The sequence below is a fragment of the Pituophis catenifer genome, unplaced genomic scaffold (assembly GCF_029215685.1).
Source record: "Pituophis catenifer annectens isolate HBS135680 unplaced genomic scaffold, rPitCat1.0.hap2 SCAF_14, whole genome shotgun sequence".
Taxonomy (NCBI): Eukaryota; Metazoa; Chordata; class Lepidosauria; order Squamata; family Colubridae; genus Pituophis; species Pituophis catenifer.
In genome coordinates this window covers 21,344,739-21,371,674 of record NW_027256894.1, presented here as the reverse complement: position 1 = coordinate 21,371,674, position 26,936 = coordinate 21,344,739, and the positions used below count along the sequence as shown (strand labels likewise).

Genomic DNA, 26,936 nt, shown 5'->3' with positions numbered 1-26,936 from the left:
TCAGAGAAAACCCACAGTGATACCCTGAGCTACAAATATTCTCTTCTACTGTATAATATTACTCAGCTTCCTGGTGGCTGGAGACAATCAGCATTAAGATTAGATTCGTTTGTTTGCTGCCAATCTTACCAAAAGGTACTCTGGGCAGTTTACAGTCGTAAAAATATATCTACATTAAAACATAAATAAATTAAAACCAAAGCATAGAATAAGAATAGAATAGAATAGAATAGAATAGAATAGAATAGAATAGAATAGAATAGAATAGAATAGAATAGAATAGAATAGAATAGAATAGAATGAAGAGGGAATAGAATGGAATAGAGTAGAGTAGAGTAGAGTAGAGTAGAGTAGAATAGAATAGAATAGAATAGAATAGAATAGAATAGAATAGAATAGAATAGAATAGAATAGAATAGAATAGAATAGAATAGAATAGAATAGAATAGCCTGGTGGCGCAGCAGACTAATAGCCTGTTATTATCATTCAGCTGCCTGCAATTACTGCTAGTTCGAATCTTGCCAGGCTCAAGGTTGACTCAGCCTTCCATCCTTTCTAAGGTAGGTAAATTGAGGACCCAGTTTGTGGGGGCAATAAGCTGACTTTGTATAAATATACAAAAGGTTGAAGGCTATTGCTTAACGCATTGTAAGCCGCCCTGAGTCTCCGGAGAAGGGCGGCATATAAATCAAATTTTTTAAAAAATAGAATAGAATAGAATTCTTTATGTGATTGGATACACAAGGAATTTGACCCCTCCTCCCTTGGGCTCAGCCAGGTCATCTTCTACAGACAATGTCATTCTGTTTTGTCCAACAGACAACCGATGACTTTGTTGCTTTTTGAACCCTCTTAAATAAGGTTGTGCTTGGATCCCGCGTGGGAAGATGGATTATTTGTCTACCACCTCTGTGAAATTTCAGATTGATGAAAACCCAAAGCTGAATCTCGGTCTGTGTAATTAGAAGCTCTTTGCTTTTAGCTTTGTTTGCCAAAATGGTAGTAAATATTTTACAAGTATTTGGTAATCTTACAGACCCCGTATAAAAAGACAGTGGAGGGATCCTTATTTGCTTTGGCTGTCGCTAGGATACCGTTTCTTTTCCAGGAGTTTGGGCTGGTTCCTAGTATATAAAGCATTAATTCATTAGCTCTTATGGCTTGGCTCTGTTATGAAATATTAACAGCCATTCTGTCTGGGATCAGGTGCTTTATGCATGTTTAACTTTCAGTTGGGGCTGTTTCTCATACTTTTAACCAGGGTTATTATCTTGTCACTTCCTGATAATAACATCAAGGCAAAAGCTTTTATCATAAACCACTCCTCTCCTTTGCCAGAAACTTTTAGGGTGGTCCTTGATGACCGAGTTCAGCAGTGAAAGCACAGAAGGTCACCAAATGATCCATACTGGATCCCCGATTGCTTGTAAATTGCAAGTAACACCCCCCCACACACACACACAAAAATTAGCATAGTTGATCTTCTGCTGATGTCTCTACACATCTCCTTCCTTTTCATCAAGCTGGTTTATTTTATTTTATTTTTATTCATTTTTTTATCTTATCATCTACCTTACCTTACCTTACCTTACCTTACCTTACCTTACCTTACCTTACCTTACCTTACCTTACCTTACCTTACCTAACCCAGGTGTCAGCAACCTGCAGCTCCGGAGCTGCATGTGGCTCTTTGGGCCTTCTGCTGTGGCTCTCTGTCGGGTGATCCCACCACTGGCTGGGCTCGCCCCTCGCCCTCCCCTCCCAGTCACTCCTTGCCTGGCCTGAAAAGGTAAGGGTGACAGCAGGTGATGGAGAAGCAGCTGGGGCAGAGATAGAGAGATACAAAAAGAGGGGGAGAGAGAGAGACAGAGAGAGAGACAGAGAGGAAGTCATGTGACTGGTGAAAGTGAGTGACGTTGAGTTGGCCACGCCCACCTAGGTTTTGTGGCTCCCGGTGTTTTCTTTTCTGTGGGAAACAGGTCCAAATGGCTCTTTGAGTGTTTAAGGTTGCAGACCCCTGACCTAACCTAACCTAACCTAATACACATAAAAAAGGGGGTTGAAAATTTAGATATTCTCCAGAGATCTCCAGAGACAGGGAGAACAGCAAAAGACCAATAGAATCTAATCTGGACTGCAGAGCATGGCTTGTGAGAAGGATTTTGGGAGACAGGCAAAGAGGTGCTGCCTAGAGAACAGACAAATAAGGGGCAACATAACCTTCAGCTGGATAGTGGGTGGGTTAGGAGCAGTGGTGGTATTCAGTCAGTTACATCTGGTTCGGGTAAACCGGTAGCGGCGGCTGCAGGCACCCGCCCGGATGTAAACATGTCCCATTTATCCACGTTTTTGACACTCTGCACATGCGCAGAAGGCCCTGTGCATGCATGGAGGTGGCACATGCACGGAGGTGGTGCGTGCAAGCAAAGCGAGTGCGTGCACATGCTCACATTTGCAAACCGGTAGTAAAAGTAAGTGAATACCATCCCTGGTTAAGAGGAACCTTCTCTAATTTCTTGAGCTGTAGAGGTGATGGTGGGAGATTAGTACTTTCAGACTAGCAAGATTCTGTCAATGTAAGACTTACAATAAAGTAGAATTTGGTTGTGTTTCTTTTCTGGTCTACCTATGAAGATTGACATCAGTCTTGCAAGTCCGAAAGTACAAATCTTCCCCCATCTCCTTTACAGCCTGAGAATTTAGGGAAGGTCCCTTCTGATTTTCCTGCCCCACCCATGGTGCAGCTGAGGGCTATGCCTTCTCTTATCTAACCATTCCCTAGGCAGTCTGACTTTGTCCCAAAGTCTCCCAAAGTGCCATCACAGCAGCAAAGTGATGCCAAAAAAAAAAAAAAAAAACCAGACTCCTCCCTGCCATGTAATGAGTGGGTGGGTGTTTTCCTTAGAACTGGTATCTCTATCACAGAGTCCTTGTTAGTTTCATTCAAAAGATGTTTGTGGGGTGAGATTTGAGAATCCTCCAGACTGTGAAGGAGCTGGCTGGCGTGAGATGTTGCTCTGGAGAGAAAACCTCATCGCTTACGAGCAGTTGCTTTCTCCATGCACCCCTCTTGCTGGAGAACACTTACACTTGACAGGCCTCCCTTGTCAAATCTCTGAAGTGCCAGGATTCATTTCTCTGATGAGGAACGTCATCCGGGATGCCAATCACGACTCACGCAAGATGATTGATGTAAAACATTGCCGTCCTACTTCTCTCCACTCAGATGGATTGTCAGAGCAGCTAAACACAAAGAGCCAGATGCCAAAGCCAAGTCTGTCTCCCAATTTCCCGAGCAATTGACGTTCCTGCCGAACAGATTTCTTGTTTTTTTTTTCCCCCTCTTCATTCTCTAGAACAGTATTTCTCAACTTTGAACACTTGAAGATGGGTGGACTTCAACTCCCAGAATTCCCCAGCCAATTCTGAGAATTGAAGTCCGCTCATTTTCAACATCTATGGGAATTCTTAGTCATCCAGGTCCTGGTTTTCCCAAAGGTGTTTTTTCAAGAGGCAACTGGACTTCCTTTGTTCTTCCTTGAAGACCTTTCACTTCTCAACCAAGAATCTTCTTCTGTTTCAGTATTCTCAGCTAAGTCTTTCAATCTTTCAGTCTTCTCAGCCAAGAAGCTTCTTCAGAGCTGAAGAAGCTTCTTGGTTGAGAAGCAAAACATCTTCAAGGAAAAACAAAGAGAGTCCAGTTGCCTCTTGAAAAAACACCCTTGGGACAACCAGGACCTGGATCAATAAGTATCTCCATAGATATTGAAAATGAGTGGGCTTGGGCATGGCTGGCTGTGGAATTCTGGGAGTTGAAATCCACCCATCTTCAAGTGGCCAAGTTTAAGAAACTTTGCTCTAGAACCCTTTGGAATGTCTTACAAGTTTCTTTGGATGGTGTTTCTAACCATAGAAGGAACAGCTTTCCTGCTGTTGGAAGAAATCTCCTTCTAGGTTCTGCTCCAAGTGGGGAAAAAGACACTGGACACATGGAGACTGCTTGGAAAGATGGTTTAATGGTGGACAGGATCACATGGCTTGAGTTCCTGAACAGAAAAGGGGGCAGATACAGCGAGTTTTTTGGGTTTTATGCTCTCTCTGGCTTTGGACTTCCTGGGGCCCAGAAAGAGTACTCTGATTGGTTGTCAGACTCCCAGGGGGTGGGGGTCTTAGCTAGCCTTGCTGGCTGATGTAATCTTCCCAGGTGCCATGTGGTGAGTTTCTGTCTAGATGGGTCCCATTGTGTTAGTTTCTGTTGCTATTGTGTTGCAAATGTCCTTTGACAAAGGATTGGGTTTCTGCCTCTGTCCCATTAACAAAGGGTGGGGGGCAGGAAGGTGGGAGCTGCTGTGTCTGTAAAACATGCTTCTCCATTTTTCATACAGGGAAACATAATATTCTGCCTTTTTGTAATATTTCCTTAAAATATTTCATTCCTCTAGAAAAGGGGTGGGTGCTAACTTCCTACACTGCCTTCAGACTGGGAAATTGTGCCACTCAGGGTCATTGCAAGAGAAAGGATACAGCTAAGAACTACCTAGGAATTCCGTTGTTATTTAGGTTGACTTGGAAAAGGTAATGAACTCAGAAATGCTCTTGCCCACTTTAAAAGTGGTAGAAATGAAAAAAAAAAAAAAAAGGATTGACTAGCATAAGGGCCTGGAAAATAAAGCTGGATGAGAAATTACCACTCAATCCAAAAATACCTTATTTGTCCTCTCTAAAAATGTACCAATTTGTAATGTGCTCTTCTTCTGAACTTCTTATTTTCACCGACTTACAGACTTAATGATTTTTTTTTTAAAAGACCCATATGCTAAGGGAAAGGCACACTAAAACACATTGTTCTGGTGAGAATGGCTTTTAAAAAGTGAATCTTAGGAAAAAAATACCTGAAAGATGGTGACATTAGGACAAAGAAAGCCCCATAATGTGTCCATTGGGGAAAATGCTCACGGAACGACATCTTAACTTTTGTGTTCCCTTTCTAAAAAAAAAAAAAAAAGAGAACAGTCATCAAAAACGGATGTGGCAATGAGTCAGAACACACATATAAAGGTGGGAAAAAAGGGAATTCAAGAGAATCTGTGATGGTTTCACATAGCTCTGTAAAATAGGAGTACTAGCTGCATAAAGTAATGTAGAATCCTAGTACTGAAAGGGATTTTGGAGGTCTACTAGTCCAACCTCCTTCAGGGATCTTCATTCCATCCTGGACAAATAGCTTTTCAATCTTTTCTTGTAAACTCCCAGAGATGGCTTCCAGGTGATGATCTATGGTGGTTCCACGAGCAAGGACAGCACCATGGGGAAGATCGGTGGCCAGGTAGCAAGTGGACAATCCATAGACGGTAGACCATGAATGCCCCCAAGTGCATAGTTTGACATCCCCATGTGTCCAAGGGTCAAAATAGGTATGCGTCTCCAATTGAAATCCCCACAATTAGTCCCACTTCAAAGTCAAAACCAGGCCGACAGCTTTGGCCAGATGCTCTGGTATTATCATAACATCACCAGATGGTTTCCTGCAGACCGATTCAACCTTCCCTAGCCCTCTTTACCATTTGGCCTCATGCCATGGACTTTTGAGGACAGCAAATTGCTCATCCTTGTACCCACCTTGACCCTCCCCCTAGACAAATGATTATAATATTCTGCAAATGATTATATAATTCCCACCAGACTTCTTAAAAATGGCACATTGCAAAGCCAAGTAAAACTCCAACAAGAGAGGGAGGGAGGGAGGGAGGGAGGGAGGGAGGGAGGGAGGGAGGGAGGGAGGAAGGAAGGAAGGAAGGAAGGAAGGAAAGAAAGAAAGAAAGAAAGAAAGAAAGAAAGAAAGAAAGAAAGAAAGAAAGAAAGAAAGAAAGAAAGAAAATGGAGGGAGGGAAGAAGGAAGGAAGGGGAAGGGGAAGGGGAAGGGGAAGGAAATGAAAATGAGAAAAAGAAGGGAGATAGCACATTACAAAGTCAAGTAAAACTTCCACAAGGGAGGGAGGGAGATGGGAGGGAGGGAAGGCAGGAAGGCAGGAAGGCAGGAAGGCAGGAAGGAAGGAAGGAAGGAAGGAAGGAAGGAAGGAAGGAAGGAAGGAAGGAAGGAAGGAAGAATTTCTTGTCATCTTTTCTCCACTACCTTACAATACAATATTTCAGCTGTAAGTGGGTAAATTGGGGATTTTGCGAGGGGGTTGCTCAATTCTCTGCCATCAGAGACTTAAGTGGAAAGATGAGATTCAGAAAGAGGGTTCTGATCTGTTCTTCTGCCTGGGATAACTCATCCCTCCTTCCCCCCCCCCAAAAAAAACCCTGCCCCTCCACTTATTCTAATGCTTCCACCCTTTGGATCTGGAAGAGAAGTTCTCCAAAAGGAAGGGTACACTACACAACCCCCAAGCCAGCTGCTAAACTGGGTCCCTCCCCCAGGGAGACAAAATTAGTGGAATGTGAGAAAGAATGGGAGAGGACATATGTCAGGCAGAGAAAGGAGAGGCAAACACGCACACACAGCCTGAACAAAACTCCCAATGATTGCACATCATGTTGTGTACCTTGGGATAACACACCCAGGAGAGAAAGCCTCTAAGGGGTTGAGAAGCTATAAATAAATGCTCTTCGGTTTGTTTTATAAAGAAACAATCCACCATAGTTTATTTTTATGTTGTCCTTCTGTGGCTCTTCTCTGTAAATCCTCCACAGATCCTGAGTGGGAAGGGAGGGGATAGTGGGATAAGATAAGAGGTCCCTCTTCCCTCCACGGATTGATCTTCCAGCCTTCCTGGACAGCTGGACACTAGGTGGTGCAAACACCCTGGATGCTGTGATATCGCTTAAATACAGAGAGAGGATTCTAAAGTTAAGACCTTCAGTGTTAAAATTGACATGCTATTTATTTATTTATTTTTTTACTATTTTTGCCTGTGGATCTAAGTTCTTGTAATGTGATGGATGGATGGATATGTAATGAAACCCAACCAATTGAAGATGGGGGTTTTAAGGAAATAAGGACCATGAGGAACAAGTTCTCTATTCCTGGAGACCTTGAAGAGGACCAGGGATTCCCTGATCTTGGGGAAAATATTCCTGAAGAATCTTCTCGAGGTGTAGGAAAGTCCCCTCTGAATTTTAAAACATTGTTTTTTTTTCCTTAGGGAATGCAGATGGTAGAGTTTCAAGATTCCCTTGAATCTGAAATGATCCGATGATCATTTCTTCAATCTTTGTGACTTTGTGACTTGATTCATCTCAAGGGATTCTAGACTCCTCATGAGGAAAGGGTTTATTCATGACTAGCTGGATGCCCGTACTTTACTACAAAACTATGTGATCGGGCGTGATAAATCGACACTTAAAGCCTGAAACTTAATGTTATGTTTTACCATGGCTGTTCACCGCCCTGAGTCCTGTTGGAGAAGGGTGGTATACAAATTAAATTAAATAAATAAATAAAATAAATAAATAAATGTAAAATGTGTAACTCCGTAGCATCAGGGTGTGTTAATATAAGGCAACTGGCAGTTGGAACAGAGGGGGAGGGGAGTAGAATGTCCCATCCCGCAGGCCGGATGAGTTATGCGCTGGCCATGCCCACACCCAGTTTAGCGAAGGGGTAGCATCAGAGGGTGTTAATATAAGGGAACTGGCAGTTGGAACAGAGTTCTTTTCAGGTGGGGAGGGGGAGTAGAATATCTAGCTCCTTAGCATCAGAGCGTGTGAATATAATACTGTATATGAAATACTAATGATCTGATGGTCATTTCAAAAAATCCTTCCTTAGTGAGTACCTAGAAGCCAAGAGGAACATACGTGCCAAATTTCAAGTTTGTAGGCTTTACCGTTCTGGAGATTTCATGACGAGTGAGTGGTATTTGGCTTTTATATATGTAGATTAGGTTCCTCTTTAATGTTTCAGCTGACCACGGCTGATGTCCGAAGCTAAAGAGGACTGGGTCAAATCAGTCCATAAATGGGACATCCCCTGAGAATCCCAGGCCAATGGGATGGACTAGAACAGTGGTTCTCAACCTTCCTAATGCCGCGGCCCTTTAATACAGTTCCTCATGTTGTGGTGACCCCCAACCATAAAATTATTCCTAAAACCATTGAAAATATGTGTTTTCCGATGGTCTTAGGCGACCCCTGTGAAAAAGTTGTTCGACCCCCAAAGGGGTTGCGACCCACAGGTTGAGAACCACTGGATTAGAACATCAAGAAGCATCATGGACGTTTTTTGGAGACCATGGCCAACCACTTCGATGTGGATTCCAGGAAGTTACCCAGAACCAAACTTAACTTATTGGCCTCTTAAGGCTTTCCTGATACAGTATGTATGCACGGGAAGTAGCTGGGGAGATGTCACTTCTGTTCAACTCCCTTCAGACCAGCTTTGGCTCGTCTAGAGATGTGCTGCTGGCTTGCTTCATCCCAGTTCTGCATCTGGGCTATGAAACTCTGTTCATTAATGCATTGTGAAGCAGCCTGCAACTGCTGAATGGGAATGAGATTAGAGGGCAGGAGGACACACCTATCCCTGTAAGCAGGGATTCATCTCGGTCTTTCTGGTTTATCAGAAAAGAAAGGGAAGCAATGACTTAATGATACTGCATTAAGTGCCTTCCTTGGGAAAAAGATTGCTGGGGGTTAAAGTGTCCTCTTACCCGCATGTGGAAAGCTGATGGGAAGGCAAGAGTTGGCTTGACGCTGTCACTTTCCTGCCAATTCAAGCGAGGAAAACAGCATCCAGAAAGGGTTGGTGCTACACCAAGCCAACGCTGATTTCAGGCATTCAAACTTTGTGAATGGGATTGAGGTGGGATGAAGTGATAGCCATTTGATGGACAGCTAGAAGATGCTTCCACAGGGCAGTGTTCCTAACTTCAACTTCTGAAGAACCTTCTGGAGAACTTCAGGATTTGACCCATGTCTTTGTCCTCAGAGGCATAGCAAGCAAACCCAGGCTTGGCAGGAGGACAATCATCTGCCTTATTTTCCCTACCAATTCTCCTTCAGCTGCAAGAAATATCCGTGTCTTCTGAGGGGTCCTTCCAAGAAAAAAAGAGAGTTTCTGTGAAATCTTTCTGGGTGGCCAAAGACTGGAATCGCGTCCTTTAATCTGACGATCGTTTCTCCAATCTTTGGCACTTTGGGACTTGATTCATCTCAAGGGATGAGACGATCCCATGCTGGCTGGGGAATTCTGGGAGTTGAAGTTCACAGATTTTGAAATGATCCCGGTTGAGAAGCGCCACTCCAAGGATAACCCTGAGATCTAGGCAACCATGATTCGACTTCATTCCTTTTCAGGGTAGATCTACGCTTGGATGATCTTTTGAAAAGCTTGGCATTTTGCCCAAAACTGAAATATGCCAATGAAAATGTTAGGCCTGGAACTTTTTGTCACCTGTGTATGAAATCTCCAGGCTGATGCCATCTGTCTGAGAACGAAAGCTGGCGTGTTTCTTCCACGTGCCAGCAAGGTTTTCTCAAGCTGTGTTTCCAATTATATTCCTCCTCAACTGTTCTCTTCCCTTCTGCATCCTTTTATATAGGATTATATAAAGCGTTGGTTGATGTCGGCTTAATAGGCTTGCGCTGGAGGTATTCAATTATTCTTGTCGTCGGTGTGACAATTGAAGCTGGCTCAAACCTTGCAGCAGATGCCCTGCTGGCCATTTCTTGTATGAGAATTAGCAACGGCTAAAGCTTTGCTACAGTTTTCAATGTCTGTTTGTTCTTTGCTAAGTCGTAATCTCAGTCACCTGCTTGCTTACCTGTTAGCTCCTGCAAATTTGCCCGAATAAGAAGCACAACTACATGCATTAACATGTCAGGCATGAAAATCAAGAGCACACAATAAATTCTAGTTACGCTGATTTATTGCTCATGGCTATTTACAAGAATCAGCTAATGGCCAACATGAAATTGGTGTTAAATAAGAGTTAACAGACTTCAAGAGATGTTGAACTTGGATTGCTTATGGGAATGTAATAATTCTAGGCTGGTTCTTCTCTTGACTCCAGCTTAGGTTCTGCCTCTCTTTTGCCTACATTGCTCTGCTCCACTCCGCTCTGCTAACTCTATCCCTATTGTAAGGTTACATTAACATAATTTTGCAAGTCTGAAAATATTTTCTTACCTCTTCCCCTTTACTCTTCAGAAAACTAGGGAGGGTGTCTTCTGAAATGTTTTCCCCACCATTCCCCTTTCTGTGGTCTGTGACGTCTTTTCAATGCCGGTTGTGCTGTTTTCAGCTCCCTCCCTCCTGCCTCCCAAGGCCATTCTCACAGACCATTACATCACCAGATTTACTCCATACATTTTATTGATCGCTTGCTTTTTTCTCTGGTCAATCAATGTGATAGACCCCAAAGAGTTATTCCTACTGAAGCCCCACAACCAGAATCTTAGGAGGTGGCTTGGCCTGAATGAGTGATGGGTCCCCAAGTCACTTCTGAAGGATGTAATTCTCTGTGAGGCAGCCGATCTCAAAATGTCTTCTTCTTTTCATTTTCAGTGCATGATTGGACCAGCGAGGGGAAGATCAGCACTGCATCTCTGGAAACTGGTCATCCTACACTTGCTTAGGTGAGTTGAGAAGTCTCCTAAGAAATGGAATACATTCTGTTACGGTTGAAGTCCAGAGTATGAGCCTGCCTGTATTTCCTCCAGCAACAGCATGAAATCTGTGGGATGTATCTGAACGATGAAAATAGACCACCCAAGGTTTGGACAAGTGGGAATTTTCTATTGCCCATTGGAGCATGATGTATCTATGGGCGTTCATTGATACAGTTGACTTGCAGGTCACTTGATTTTAGATTCTTCTGCTCAGCGTGGAAAAATAACTTGATGGCCTTCTACTCATTCCAAAGTCCCATATTTCTTTATGTAAAATATTGTACTTGAGGAAAAAGTCTACTTCTCACAGTTGAAGTCCGTCCAATCTTAAAGTTGCCCCGTTGAGAAAGACTTCCCTAGAGGTTAGATCTTAAATCTGTTGGCTCATATTATTATTTTCTAAAAGGAGAAATTTCCAACAAAAGGCTGCCAAGGTGCAGCTTTCAGAGGGTAGATTGGATGACCCTGGATGTGTCAGACCGTAGATTTTTCTAGAGTCTTCTCTTGCATTTCATCCTTCTTGGTCTGTGACGATCACTGGCCCCTTTTTTCCAGGATGTGTGTGTGTGTGTGTACATACATATATATCCCTCTCTCCCTTTCTCTCCCACTCCCTCTCCCCTCCCTCCCCTCTCCTCCCTCCCTCCCACTCTCTCTCTCCCCTACCTCCCCCTACCTCCCTCTCCCTTCTTCCCTCTCTTTTTCTCTCTCTCTTTCCCTCCCTCCTTCCCTCCCTCCCTCTCACTACTCCTTCCCCTCTCCTCCCTCCCTCCCACTCTCTCTCTCCCCTACCTCCCCCTACCTCCCTCTCCCTTCTTCCCTCTCTTTTTTCTCTCTCTCTTTCCCTCCCTCCTTCCCTCCCTCCCTCTCACTACTCCTTCCCTCCCTCTCTCTCCCTCCCTCTCTCCCCTCTCCCTCCCTCCTTCCTTCCCTCCCCCTCCCTCCCCATCCCTCTCTCCCTCCCCCCTCTCACATCTCCCTCCCCTCCCTCTCTCTCCCTTTCTTGCTTTCCCTCGTTCCCCTCTCCCTCCCTCTCCCTCCCTCCCTCTCCCTCCCTCCCTCCCTCTCTCCCCTCTCCCTCTCTCTCTCTCCCTCTCCCTCTCTCTCTCTATCTCGCTCTCTCTCCAGGACACTGAGAAGAGACAGGAGCAGGTTCCAGCTTGTACTGTATGTACAGAATCCTAGATTAAAATTTGTGAACTGTCAGTTTGATAAGGCAGTGTGTGAGACAGCAAACATCAGAGCTGGCTGTTCTCCGGCAATTTCCCAGCTTGACAGCTCTCTGGAGGGAACAAGGAGAGGTTTCAGTGCAGAACAAAATTTAGTTTCTTAATGGGGAAAAAAAACCCTATCAGGATGATTCCAGCGTCCCTTTCTCTGGCTGTGGGTCGGGGTGGGGGGGGGGCTTTAAGGAAGCCATTGCACTAGAATGCAACTGTATGTGTCAGGCGCAAAGAATCAGGGCTCTTCATTGACTTCTAATTAAGCTGGTTGATTTCTCATGCACAAGAAGTTAGTCAACTAACGGTCAACACTAAATTGGTGCTAGATAAGAATCAACAGAATTCAAGAGAGGTTGGATTGGGATCGTTTGTGGGAATGCAACGACTCTAAGCTGATGACACTCTTAACTCCATCCACCAACTCTGCTTGCTCTTCTTCTACATCTGTAGTGATAGATTCATGTCCTGGGCAGGACACCTGATTAAATGCTCCCCGTGGTACCTTCAAACTCTTATGTATGTAATTCTGTGATCCGTTCAGTGGGTTTAAGAACCACACCTGAAGAAATTTCATTTCACAAGTAGGGCTCCTTCAAGGTTTTCCTTTATGATTTTCCAAAATCAGACTTAGGAAACTTAAGTCAATGGTCCTTCAAATTAGTGGAAGTCTGAGCTTAACACGATCATGTAAATACGTTCACCTCCTACTTGGAGAAAAAGATACAGGACAGGAACTAAAAGTTGAGAAAATGGCCTTGCTCGTGCAATATCTTAACCAGATCTGTTTAGGATTGCTGTGAGGGGAATGAGCCTCTGGCGGTCGTTCGAATTCAGCCAACAGGGGTTGAATGGTATATAAACTATAGTTAAGCAAACCACGGTGTACTGTTGCTTGCTGCAGTCGGGTCCCCCTTGAAACGTCTCGGGTGCGTTGGCTCTGAAATTCTGGAAGCTGTAATTTGTAACAAGTCTAAAGGCACTCATTTCGGCATGGCTGATTTACTGCATTGTGCAAACATCTGCGATGATCGTCACACCAGCTTGGATTGTTTTAGAGGCAGGTTTCCCGTTGCTGAAAACCAAAGACAAAAATAAGATGGATGCCGGATCTAAATCGGGGGAGGGTTTTCTGTAGTTTTAACCCAGCCAGTAAAGAGAAGGCTGGAGAAAGAGAATGAGCTACGCAAGTCAAAATAATCGAAAGCTTTATCCCTTCAGTCAGAGGAAAAGAAAGCAGGTTTATTTATAGAAACATGTCTATCCAGGGATGGTTTGTCAATGCAGAGGTCAGCACTTTCCTGGAGAACCAACAGCATAAATTGTCAGGTAGAGAAAACATTACAACCCGCCAATAACTTCATTTTCGGAGCACTCTGCAAGTGAGAAAGAAGAGAGAAATCAATGGGAGACGGAATTCTCCGTCTAGTCCCCAAAAACTGCCTATGGCCTGATGATTGTCTTAAAAGTATCTGCTGCCACCCGAAAGGGCAATTGTCTCCTTTGGCAGCAAAATTGAAAGAAGGGGATTTCATGGGAAGTAAAATTGGATGGACCAATGCTACGTGATTACTTAATGTAGCTCTGATAGAGATTTCTAGGAGAAAGAGAGATGGATGAGTGGATAGATTAGATTAGATTAGATTAGATTAGATTAGATTAGATTAGACTAGACTAGACTAGACTAGACTAGACTAGACTAGACTAGACTAGACTAGACTAAACTATGATAGATAGATGGTGAGAGATAGATAGATGATAGATAGATAGATAGATAGATAGATAGATAGATAGATAGATAATAGATAGATGATGATGATGACGATAGATAGATAGATAGATAGATAGATAGATAGATAGATAGATAGATGATAAGTGATAGGTGATAGGTGATAGATGTTGGATGGATACATGGATGGATGGATGAGAGAGAGAGAGAGAGAAAGAGAGAGAGAGAGAAAGAGAGAGAGAGAGAGGAGAGGAGAGGAGAGGAGAGGAGAGGAGAGGAGGAGGAGAGGAGAGGAGAGGAGAGGAGAAATTTCCCTGACAGGTAGGAACAATTAATCAGTGAAACAACTTGGACAACCATTTGGTCCAGAAAGGTATTGGGTCTCCTGCTCAAGCAGAGGGTTGGACTAGAAGACCTTCAAGATCTGTTCCAACTCTGTTATTCTGTACCTGTCTCTTCTGCCAACCTGTGGTTCTCCAAGATTCATGGTCTACAAAACTGGATGTAATCTGAAGTGGTTTCTTTCTTTCTTCTTCTTCCTCTTCCTCTTTCCCTCTTCCTCTTCCTCTTCCTCTTCTTCTTCTTCTTCTTCTTCTTCTTCTTCTTCTTCTTCTTCTTCCTCTTCTTCTTCCTCTTCCTCTTCCTCTTCCTCTTCCTCTTCCTCTTCTTTCTTCTTCTTCTTCTTCTTCTTCTTCTTCTTCTTCCTTCTTCTTCTTCTTCTCTCCGAGGACAAGTGTGGCATGATGATCCCATCTTGACAGCTCTGTGTTCACCCCAAGGATGGCGTGTTAATGTTAAATGAGGAGAAAGAGGTGGTTGGTTGGAGGAAGCCAGCGAAGTCATGGGGTTGTTGAGTCTTTTTGTTATGCACTCTGATCTTTCATGCTTAATTACATCCTGACATGAACAAAAGGGGTGGGAAGGAGATGTCTTTCTTAAAAAGGAAAGGAAAGCTTTCTGACAGGGGGTGGGGAATTACTTTCGGATGAAATATTTAAGGCGTTCTGCCTCTTTGAAAAAGCCCGCCTGAGTGAATGGCTCCTCTTTGACCTTGTTAATTGAAAAGAAAAAATAGTGTTGGGCTCAAGAATTCATCAGCCACCCTCCCAATGTGAAAAAAATCTGGGAGGCTCCATAACTGGGCAAGGCTGTCTCCATTCAACCATGTTAATTCAAGTGTCTCTGTGTTTCTGAGCTCATTAGCAGCTTGGTTCACACATGGACAGTGCGGGGAAGGGAGGAGGGTGCGCGTATTTGTACAGCAGGTGTTCCCTGGCGTGGAAGTGGGATGAATGATGTACAGATTTTAGGTGTTGCTTTGATGTCCCCATTTTCTTCTGTCGTTCCCATCCGGACGGAAAATGAGATCCTACACCAGGGGTGGGTTCTACTTACCTTTACTATCGGTTCGCAATGGGATTGTGTATGTGCCGAGCTCCTGTGCATGAGCAGAAGCTTCTGCACTTGTGCAGATAGCCGATGACAACATCCGGGGCGGTAGGCGGAGCCTCCTGCCGGTTTTACTACCAGTTCTTGTGAACCGGTCTGAACCAGGGACAACCCACCACTGTCCTACACACAGAAGTCTTGAGATTGGGCCAATTAACAAAATAGATTTCTTAGCTCTTGTGCCCCAGGAAGAATTCGGGAGAAGGGCGGTATAGAAATAAAAATTATTATTATTATTATTATTATTATTATTATTATTATTATTATTATTATTATTAATTGAAAAGATTCAGCCCTTCCTAGACACACGTTCACTCTGGTTCCAGGGTTATCCAACCTTGGAGATTTGAAGACTTATAGTCTTCAACTCCCAGAATTCCCCATGGCTGGCTGAGGAATTCAGGGAAGTTGACGTCCACAACAGTGGTGGGTTTTACTTACCTTTGCTACCAGTTCGCATGTGCCATCATTTCTGTGCATGGGCAGAAGCTTCTGCGCATGCACAGAGCATATTTGATGATGTCCAGGTGGGTGGGCGGAGCCCTCCCCGTCACTGCTACTACCAGTTCGCCGAACCGTGGCGAACCGGTAGCAACCCACCACTGGTCCAGAAGTCATAAAGTCGCCAAGATTGGACACCCTTACTCTAGGTATTGACTTCCCCTCATCTAATGATACCAATGAGATGATTCACCTTTTATGTCCCATGCTCCTCTCTTTAAATGAAAAGTTCAGAAAAGTAGCAGCCCCACAGCTAAAGGAGGACATCCGATCTCCTTAGAGCATCCCTCAATCTAAATACAAGTAGTCCCTGATTTGCAATGTTCATTTAGCAACCATTTGAAGTTACAATGGTGCTAAAAAAAAATGACTTTCCAGGGGGGCTTCCCACAAGTCAAGTCAACGGGAAAGCCGGTTTCGCTTGATGTTAAATGATGATTGCTTAACAGCCACAGCAAAAGATGTAGTAAAATCAGGTGAAATTGACTTAACCACTGTATCAATTCCGGGGCACAATTGTGGTCCTAATTCGAGGACTACTGTACACACAGCTTAAAGGACGTGTTTGCTGCATGCACGTAACCTCCCAGAGGACACACACACTCAGGTAAAATGTTGCATATGTAGAACAGGCTGTAAGGTGAGAAAGAAGGTTTGCAAACATGCAAACTGGCAAGGATTCTGCTCCGCTCCAGTGAATTTCTGCAGAGTATTTGCAAGGTGGTAAATTTGCTGTTGCAGTTCTAAGCAGCCTCCCTATCGAATGTGTTCAAGGAAGGAAAGAAGGGGAAGGGGAAGGGGAAGGAAAGAGAGATGAGAAAAGGAAGGGGAGGGAGGAAGGGAGGAAGGAATAGCAATAGCACTTAGACTTGTATACACAGTGCTTTTACAGCCCTCTCTAAGCAGTTTACAGAGTCAGTGTCTTACCCCCAACCAATCTGGGTCCTCGTTGGACCGACCTCGGAAGGACGGAAGGCTGAGTCAGCCTTGAGCCTGGTGAGATTTGATCTGCCAAATTGCAGGCAGCTGGCAGGCAGCAGAAGTAGCCTGCAGTACTGCACTCTAACCACTGCGCCACCATGGCTCAGGAAGGAAGGAAGGAAGGCGGGAAGGGGAAGGGGAAGGAAATAAAAATGGGAAAAAGGAAGGGGAGGGAGGGAGGGAGGAAGGAAGGAAGGAAGGGAGGGAGGGAGGGAGGGAGGGAGGAAGGAAATAAAAATGAGAAAAAGGAAAGGAGGGGGAGGGAGGGGAGGGGAGGGGAGGGGAGGGGAGGGGAGGGAAGGGAAGGGAAGGGAAGGGAAGGGGGAGGGAGGGAGGGAGGGAAGGAAGGAAGGAAGGAAGGAAGGAAGGAAGGAAGGAAGGAAGGAAGGAAGGAAGGAAGGAAGGAAAAATAGAAGAAACGAAAACAAACACACAACTCCAGAGTTGCCCCGTAGGGCTGCTTAACTCCATCTCCTTCCCTAGCAAGCTTTCCCCAAGGAGCAATTCTCAAAGCAGTTTCTCTGTGTTTCCTTGGTGGGCAAAAAAAGGCTTTTCAGATCTAATAAAAAGTCTTGGCAATATTCTTACGCCGTTATTCATATTCCTTCCGTGCAAAGGAGGCAAACCTGACGTGCCTTTTACATTTTTTTAATTTTATTTTCTTAAAAGTGAATTAACTAAGAACAGGGTGTTGGCCCGAAATCTTGGTTTTCAAGAGAATTTCAGCGAGCCTGGGAATAATTGCGAGGCCTTCTCGGTGTGCCTGCCAGAAGTACGCCTTCCAGCTCTCCCTCCCTCCACCGCATCCTGGAGCGAGGAGGCTGGTCTTTTCAACCCCAAATAAAACAAACACGAACAAAAGGCAGCGATCGTATTGCATTTCATCAATGATATCGCCATTTATCTGAGCAATAATTAGTAATTCCACCGCCACAAAGGCATAATTCATAATTGCATTGTTTTCAGGGAGCTTATTAATGTCATCCCGGACAATAGCAGCACCGAGGGAGTTTGGGCGAGTGGGCGAGAGGAGAAGGATGGCAGCTCAGGCAGAAGGAAAGACCCAAAAAAGAAAAAAAAAAACCTGTGTGTGGGAGGAACAGAAAAAGCAGAATTAAAAAAAGGCATTTTGAAAGCTAGCCGTGCTGGGAAGAACAGCTTGGAAAAGCTAGGATGTTAGAGCCACCCATTCTTCTTCTTCTTCTTCTTCTTCTTCTTCTTCTTCTTCTTCTTCTTCTTCTTCTTCTTCTTCTTCTTCTTCTTCTTCTTCTTCTTCTTCTTCTTCTTCTTCTTCTTCTTCCTCCTCCTCCTCCTCCTCCTCCTCCTCCTCCTCCTCTTCCTCTCCTCCTTCCTCCTCTTCCTCCTCCTTCACCTCTTCTTCCTCCTCCTTTTCTTCCTCTTCCTCTTCCTCCTTCTCCTCCTTCTTCCTCCTCTTCTTCTTCCTCCTCTTCTTCTTCCTCTTCTCCTTCTTCCTCATCTTCCTCTCCTCCTTTCTCCTCTGCCTCCTCCACCTCTTCTTCCTCCTCTTCTTCTTCCTCCTCCTCCTCCTCCTCCTTCTCCTTCTTCTTCCTCCTCTTCTTCTTCCTCCTCTTCTTCTTCCTCTTCTCCTTCTTACTCATCTTCCTCTCCTCCTTTCTCCTCTGCCTCCTCCACCTCTTCTTCCTCCTCCTTTTCTTCCTCTTCCTCTTCCTCCTTCTCCTCCTTCTTCCTCCTCTTCTTCTTCCTCCTCTTCTTCTTCCTCTTCTCCTTCTTCCTCATCTTCCTCTCCTCCTTTCTCCTCTGCCTCCTCCACCTCTTCTTCCTCCTCTTCTTCTTCCTCCTCCTCCTCCTCCTTCTCCTTCTTCTTCCTCCTATTCTTCTTCCTCCTCCTCTTCTTCTCCCTCTTCCTCTCCCTCTTCCCCCTCCTCCTGCTTCTTCTTCCCAAATCAGCTGAGACACTCGCTTAGTGAATTCTGCCCTTCCCTATTTATTGGTTCAATTGGAGCACCTGGAAAAGAGAGTTTCTATGGTCGATTATGTCTTTATTTTATGTAGTTATTTATTAAAATTTTATGCTGGCCACCTCACTGTCACAGCGACTCCAGGCCGCTGACGATGCCATAAAAGGATTAAAAAAAAAAAGTGAATACCAAATGTTTAAAATTAAGAGGATTAAATAAGAATTCTACTATTACCCCAAGCAAGGGGGACCAGCAAAGAACCAAATGCAAATTCAAGCCAGAGGTTTTTGGGTTTTTTGCTAGGATTTAAATAAGTGGAGGGCTGTTTAGACTCCCCCCTCTCCAGCCCCCCCACCCCCCCACCCCCAGGGATCGGAGATTCAGGCGAGGCTTACAAAATCAGCACCGGCTCCTTTCTTATGCAACAAATGTCCCCCCACACCCAGGGCCATCCACTCAGAGTCTTTTCCATTCAAAAGGGGAAGCCATGCATTTTAAAAGAGAGAAATCATCAAGTGGAGAATTCTGAAGCCAGCAGCTCGAAAGAAAGAAAAAAGAAAGGAGGTGGGGGGGAAGGAAGCACGTGCCTTCGGTTCCATCTCTCCTGGGGCTGAAGGAGGAACTGTTGAATGAGAGTTAATATTGAGGCATTTAAACAGGTTCATCCAGCAAAGGCATTAGAGCTCCTTTGGGGGAACGAAAGAAAATCTCAGGCAGTTGGCTTGGAGCCAACATCTCTGACGTTTCTCCTTCCTTCCTTCCTTCCTTCCTTCCTTCCTTCCTTCCTTCCTTCCTTCCTTCCTTCCTCCTTATCCACCCCCCACTCCCTTCCCTTCCCCTCCCTTCCTTTCCTTCTTACCTTCCATCTATCCTTCCTCCTTTCTTTCTTTCTTTCTTTCTTTCTTTCTTTCTTCTCCTCCCTTCTTTCTTTCTTTCCTTCCTTCTTTCCCTCCTTCTCCACCTCTCCCCACACTCCCTTCCTTTCCCTCTATTCCCTTCATTTATCCTTCCTCCTTTCTTTCTTTCTCTTTCTTTCTTCTCCTCCTCCCTTCTTTCTTTCCTTCCTTCTTTCCCTCCTTCTCCACCTCCCCCCACACTCCCTTACCTTCCCCTCTCTTCCTTTCCCTCTTCCCTTCTTCCATCTATCCTTCCTTCCTCGTCCCTTCTTTCTTTCCTTCCTTTCTTCCTTCCCTTCTCTTCCTCCTTCCTCCTCTTTCTTTCCTTTCCTATCCTACCCTCCCCTTCTCTTCCCTTTTCCTCTTCCCGTCTCCCTCCCTCTTGTTTCCTTTCTTTCTTTTCCTTTTTCATCTTCCTTTCCTCAATGTCGACCCGAGCATTATCCAAGCTGAGGGAGGCATGCAGAGTGGTTGACCTCCATGAGGATTGCCATCACAACAAGATAATGTCAAAGCATAACCAAACCAGGAATCCCCACCCTCTTCCCTTTAAAAGCAGGGACAGTGTCCCTCACCCCACCCCGTAGCCCCAGAAGCTCCCCAAAGCATGTCCCAAAATCCAAAGAGATGCCTTGTCTGACAAACAGCTGCCTCCTGACCTATCCATCGATTGGGACTTCGCAAATTAGGGCAAGCTTATTTAAAGGCAGGCACGGAATGGCATTCCTTCACTTTCCCCAGGCTTGCAGATAGTAGATACAATTGGTGTTCGGCTGTGCATTCAAACACGCCGCAGTTAAATTAATAGTAGCAGTTATCTGTGAATGGGACTCTTTGCAAAGAACGTAAACATAAATCCCTGGGAGATATCGTAGCACGTTCTCTCTCCCCAGAGGTTTGCAATCTACTAATTAGCGCCAAAGATGCAAGAGAAGGGAGGGAAAAGAAAATAGGATTGTCTTCCGTGCAAGGGTTTTTCCCAATGCCTTGATGGAAGGCCTGAGTTTCCGAAGGGGGAGCGTTGAGGCCCTGATCGTTTGGAGAAGGACTTTGCTCGTTGGCTCAGTAGAGAGACGTCTTCCGGGCACGTCCAGGTGGCCTTGGAAGGCTCTCCATGCCACCATTGAGCCTGGAGAGGGCAGGGCCACCTCGACATTTTTCAAGAGCCGTTTCTGGCCAGGATGAAGGCAGCAAAGCAAGGGAACTCGGGCGAGAATTAGAAGATGCACATCAAAGGGTCTCTGCAGCCAATTGAAAAGCTTTTAATGTGTAGCCCCAGTGCAAAGAGAAGCACACACGAGGGATTCTTGATGTGCTTTGCTCCGGTCTTCTCCAGCAAATGGTGTCAATCTGACATCTCGGCAGAGAGAGTGACTTTCCTAACACCTTCCTTGAGTCACTTAAGAGTGTGAGGGAGGCGGGGAAGGTGTGCTTTTGATATTTTTAAATACCTTGTTTTTGATATTTTTAAATACCTTGTTTACCGATCCGAGTCCTTGTTTCCTCCAAGAAGGCTTCGGGGGTCACCGCATTACCCTGAGTTTCATGTGGTACGGGAAACGGGCCATGGCAGTTTATGTCGTTGTTGTTGGTCGCGAAGTTGTGTCTGACCCATCGCAACCCCATTGGACAGCGTTCCTCCAGGCCTTCCTGTCCATAAACCCAGGGATTCTCCCACCTGTCTCTTTCCCAACCTCCGTTATCCAAAATCAGAAATGGGGGGGGGGTTTCCCCCTTCCATTAGTGCTCAAAGAGTGGAGGACAGGTAGGCTGTGGCTACCGATGGCCTCTTTTCAGTGATCATTCAAAAAGGAAGGGGGGAGAAAAAGGACAAAGGGGGGAGGGGGAGGAGGGAAAGGGGAGGAGGAGATAGAGGAGGAGGAGCAGGAGGAAGAGGAGGAAGACGAAGAGAAGAGGAAGTAGGAAGGGGAGGGAGAAGGAGAAGGAGAGGGAGGAGGAGGAAGAAGAAGAGGAAGAAGAGGGAAAGGGAGAAGGAAGAAAAGGAGAAGGAGATAGATGAGGAGGAGGAAGAAGAGAAGGAAGACAAAGAGGAGGAGGAGGAGATGAAGAGGAGGAGGGAGAAGGAGAAGGAGAAGGAGGATATAGATGAGGAGGGGAAGAGGAGGAGGAGAGGGAGGAGGAGAGGGAGGAGGAGGAAGAAGAAGAGGAAGAAGAGGGAAAGGGAGAAGGAAGAGAAAGAGAAGAAAGAGATGGAGGAGGAGGAGAAAAGGGAGAGGGAGAAGGAGAAAGAGGTGATAGATGAGGAGGAGGAGGTAGATGAGAAGAGGAGGAGGACGGGAGAAGGAGAAGGAGGAAAAGGAAGAGGAGGAGGAAGAAGAAGAGGGAAAGGGAGGAGGAGGAGGAGGAAAAGGAGACCTATAGCTGCACATTGCTATCTCAGGATGACCCTCTATACATCGGTTGAGGTCCACATTAGCCACAAAATCTCCTGCCAGAATCGATGCGTTCCTCCTTTAAGGGGTCTCGGGAGTCCATCTTGATTTTCCTGCTCAAGGCGGATTCCTCTGGGAAGTTGTTTAACTGCTCCTGGAAACCACAAGGGCAGATTAACTGTAATCTCCCATCATCCAGGCAAAACATCTTTGCCCTCCGTATTCAGAGCTATTTTACAGCTAATTGAAGTCACTCAGGATTAATAACAGTAGGAGCCCAATGGCTCTGGGTCAGGCTGCAACGGTTATTTTTTTTTTTCCCTCCGTGCTTTTTGCATAATGTTGGTTTCCGTGCATTAAATATAATTCAGCCTCCGTGAAAGGGATTTTTGCTGACAAAATAATGCACTTTTTTCTTTCTTTTCTCCTGTTCCTTTTTTTTTTTCCCCTCCCTGGTCTACTTTGGAGTGGATTTGGCAGGGGAGAAGAAGGGAGGGTGGCATCGCTTATAATTTGATGCGTAATTGTAATTAATCGGTGAGACCGGAATCTTCCTCTTCCTCCTTTCCCTCCCGACACACTAATAGGTGTTAAGCCACACTAAAGGGAAAAACAAGGGAGGGGAAAATTACAAAAGTAAATATTCCGACAACACTTCAAAAAGTTACCAAGCGTTTTCTCTCCGTTTGAAAGGAGTTCCAGAAAAAGGGTTGATGCATAAGCATTTTTATTTGTATTTTTGTTTTGAAATTCCCTCTGCTTCCCTAAGATTGCAGAGGAGGAAATTGGGCAGAAATTGACAGGGATAAAAGTCTACATGTGTCATTTGAGGTGTCTTTTGCCCTAAGACCAGTGGTGAAATCCAAATTTTTTTACTACCGGTTCTCTGGGCTTGGCTTGGTGGGTGTGGCAGGGCAAGGATACTGCAAAATCTCCATTCCCACCCCATTCCAGGGGAAGGATACTGCAAAATCCCCATTCCCTCTCCACTCCTGGGGGGAAGGTTATTGCAAAATCTCCATCCCACCCCACTCTGGGACCAGCCAGAGGTGGTATTTGCCGGTTCTCCGAACTGCTCAAAATTTCTGCTACCGGTTCTCCAGAACCTGTCAGAACCTGCTGGATTTCACCTCTGCCTAAGACAATAACCAAAACTGTGCGATATTAATATTTCTGTGAGTATTGATAAACAGCACAAATGCTTTTCTGGGAAAAACGTCCCTGCGACTTAAATGGTTTAAGAAGATCATTTTAAATATATTTTCCCTGCGGGCTACTCGGTTTAAAAATTGTCCATTTCTAAGAAAGAAACGGAGAATCGCATGCAATGAATATTGAATACTTCCGAGTTGACAGACCACAGAATTGGAGAGATTTTTCGTTACATTGAAGAACCATATAAACCATATAAAGGATACTGTAAAATCTCCATTCCCCCCCACCCCCACTCCAGGGGAAGGTTACTGCAAAATACCCATTTCCTCCCAATCAGCTGGGACTCGGGAGGCAGAGAATAGATGGGGAGGGGGCCAGTCAGAGGTGGTATTTACCGGTTCTCCAAACTACTCAAAATTTCCGCTACCAGTTTTCCAGAACTGGTCAGAACCTGATGAAACCCACCTCTGCGGGTGTGTCTAGTTTGATGAAAAGAAGGACTAGGGGTGATATGATGGCAGTCTTCCGATATTTGAGGGTCTGCCACAAAGAGAAGGGGGTCAAGCTATTCTCCAAAGCACCAGAAGGCAGGACAAGAAGCAATGGGTGGAAACTAATCAAGGAGGGAAGCAACTTAGAACTAAGGAGGAATTTCCTGACAGAACAATGAATCAGTGGAACTCCTTGCCTCCAGAAGTTGTGAATGCTCCAAGTTTTTTAAGAAGAGATTGGATAACCATTTGTCTGAAGTGGTGTGGGGTTTCCTGCCTAAGCAGGGGGTTGGACTAGAAGACCTCCAAGGTCCCTTCCAACTCTGTTATTCTCTTCTATTCTAACCTCCACTATTCTGTCCTCTCTATCATACCTTTTAATATCATCTCGATGGATCATCCTCTGGAGAAGTTAACATCAATATCTAGTCTTAGAAACCTTCATTACTCAACTTGGCTTGAGGTTTCCAGTTTCGCCTTCCACCTGGCTGAATTGCAAGGTTCATATTAAAATTAAACCGGCTATTAAAGCCAGCTTATTAAAATTAATCTCTGGCGAACCAATGCAAGAATTCAATGGATGGAAGAGCAGTTGTCCCCCGCAGCTCTGGCTTCGTCTCCAGCAGCCAAAGTCAAGTTCCATCCCCACAAATATTCCACCTTCTCTCTCTCTCTCCGATGTCACTTTTGTTAAATACAGGTAGTCCTCGACGTACGACCACAATTGAGCCCCAAATTTCCATCGCTAAGTGAGATGTTTTGCAAAGTGGGTTTTGCTCCATTTTACAACCATTCCTGCCACGGTTCTTAAGTTAAATCATGCCACTTGTTAAATTAGTCACACAGTCATTAAGTGAATCGGGCCTCCCCGTTGACTTCGCTTGTTAGAAGGTCGACCCCGGGACACTGTGACTGTCATAAGTATGAGTCAGCTGCCAAGCATCTGAATTTTGAACACGTGGTGACCATGGGGGAATGCGGTCCTGGTTGTAAGCGTGAAAATCGGTCATAAGTCACTTTTTTCAGTAATGTTGTAACTTCAGTCACTAAATGAACTGTTATAAGTTGAGAACTACTTGTACAGTAGCTTTGTAATCAAAGAAAGACCAGTCTTGGGGCTCCTTAAACCATGGAATTAAATACATATTTTGGTCCCCAGACCTCGTCCAAAAGGTGCTTTTTTCAAGAAGCCACTGGACTTTCTTGTTTTTTCTTTGAAGACATTTCGCTTCTCATCCAAGAAGCTTCTTCGGCTCTGACTGGATGGTGGGGAAGAGAAGGATTTATACTCCTTGCAGACAGTCATTTGCATCCTTTTAGAGAGACGTTGAAGCTCTTGGAGGTTTGTCTGTGTCCTCAGGGTCACCTGATTGGTGCAAATGGGTGTGGAGCCTTCTTGGCTGCAAGATATTTTTCTGCCCTGGCTCCCTTCAGTGTTGGACACAGGTGTGGGCTGTTGGTGAATGAGTTTGGGTTGCCTGCATCTCAAACTGAAGTGCAAATGGTTCCTGTCGTCTGCAATTTTTCTGGAAATCCGTTCATATTCCCCCACCGTTCAAAGGGTGTTCATCGCAAAGGGCCAGAGGTGGGTTTCCGCAGCTTCTGACCAGTTCTGGAGAACCGGTAGTGGAAATTTTGAGTAGTTCGGAGAACCGGTAGTAAAAACTCTGACTGCCCCCACCCCCCCATCTATTCTCTGCCTCCCAATTCCCAGCTGATTGGGAGGAAATGGGGATTTTGCAGTATCTTTCCCCTGGAGTGCGGTGGCAATGGAGATTTTACAGTATCCTTCCCCTGCCACGCCCACCAAGCCACACCCACAGAACCGGTAGTAAAAATTTTTGAAACCCACCACTGCAAAGGGCATATAGCTAAATATCTACAGAGGTTCTCAGTCATCCAGGTCATGGTTGTCCCAAAGGTTTTTTTTCAGGAGTCAGCTGGACTTCCTTGGTTTTTCCTTGAAGAGGTTTCGCTTCTCATCCCAGAAGCTTCTTCAGTTCTTAAGCGAGCTAGCCTTTAAGCTACAGAACTGAAGGAGCTCCTGGGAGGAGAAGCGAAACGTCTTCAAAGAAAAAACGAGAAAGTCCAGTTCCCTCTTGAAAAAGCACCTTTGGGACAACCAGGGCCTGGAGGATTGAGAATCTCCCTAGACGTCCCCAGATCTCCTTGATTCTAAATCTGCCCGATCCGGTGAACTCTTATAGGTAGAAACGAGATCCATGTTTCTGGGACTGAGCACAAGGGGTGGGGGAGACGTGTGCATTAGCGAGTGTGAATGGAAGGACGCCGCGTAACAAATGCTGGCAGATACCAAGCAGGGAGGTGGCACAGGATGTGTGGGAGTCCCATTTAACAATCCAGCTAGTCCAAACGCAAATGAATGCCAAGGAGTGCGTAGGTGTGCCGGTGAGGACAAATCTGTTCTAATGGCTTGGAGATTAGCAGACTGGTTTCCCAAACTTCTTCTCTTCTGAAAAGTTTTTATTTTCTTTTCCCCTGCATGGACTTGCCTTCAGTGGCACTCCTGGGTCTCTCCTCCTGCACGGATGATCCATGAGTTGGCTTTGGGCAGTGTTGTACAAGGATTCACTTCGGGGGGGGCATTCAGATCCTATAGCAATGGGTTTGCTGGACCCTTTGCTGGGTCGGCGTGGCCATGGTGGGCGTGGCCTAGTCAGCTGCCTGCGCCATGGTGGGGAGGACATTTTTCATCCTCCCCAGCCTCCGGAGGGTTCCCTCCAGCCTCCAGGAGGGCAAAAACAGCTTCCCCTGCGGTCCGGAGGCCCTCCGGAGGCTGGAAACAGGCCTGGTTCCGGACTTCCAGAACCTCCAGTACAGGGGTGGGTTCTACTTATCTTTACTATCAGTTCGCAATGGGGTTCGCGTGCACACATATTCTTCTGCACATGCGCAGAAGCATTCTGATGATGTCGGGATTGGTGGGCGGAGCCTCTCACCGGTTTTACTACCAGTTCTATAGAACCGGTGCGAACCGGGGGCAACCCACCACTGCTCCGGTAGGCCCGTTTTTTGCCCTCCCAGGCCCTCCGTGCAGCCCCTGCACTTACCTGGAATGATGAACGGGCTGTGTGGAGATTCCTGGGAGGGGCGGGGTGGGGTAGGAGGGGCGGGGTGGGGTGGGCGTGGCCAGCCAGGGGTGGCATTTGGGGGTTCGCTGAATCCCGGCGATCCTTGGCTAGAGGATTGCGCGAACCCTGCCGAACCCCCAGGAGTCGATTCACCTTGTAAGTTTGCCATTTTAAAAAAGGAAGGGCAAGAAAGAATTCCACCCTTGGATTTCACCTGTTTTCTTCTTCTGCCAACCCTTTTTGACCCATAAGCCACCTGGCCGCTACTTCCTGGCGCCGCACTTTGTTCCTGGGCAGATCGAGCCATAACGGGGATGGAGTTCTCGTGATCTGCCTTGCCTTTTAGCTGGATTACAGACAAGAGCAGCATTTTGTGTGGCCGGTGCAAAGGAGGATACTTCAAAGTCGAACGTTTCTTCCATTCTCTGACGTCTCTTTGGAGGTATATATCACCTGGAGATATGGAGGAAAAAA

At 45.6% G+C, this 26,936-nt stretch overlaps 1 long non-coding RNA gene across 1 annotated transcript in view; it reads left to right on the top strand.

Moving 5' to 3' along the window:
- The window catches only part of LOC139323905 (uncharacterized), a 188,406-nt gene that overhangs the window by 151,222 nt on the left and 10,248 nt on the right, over positions 1-26,936 (top strand). The window contains exon 3 of the long non-coding RNA XR_011601027.1: positions 10,512-10,582. This is a non-coding gene — a long non-coding RNA (uncharacterized lncRNA). The remainder of the gene's footprint in view (positions 1-10,511; positions 10,583-26,936) is intronic.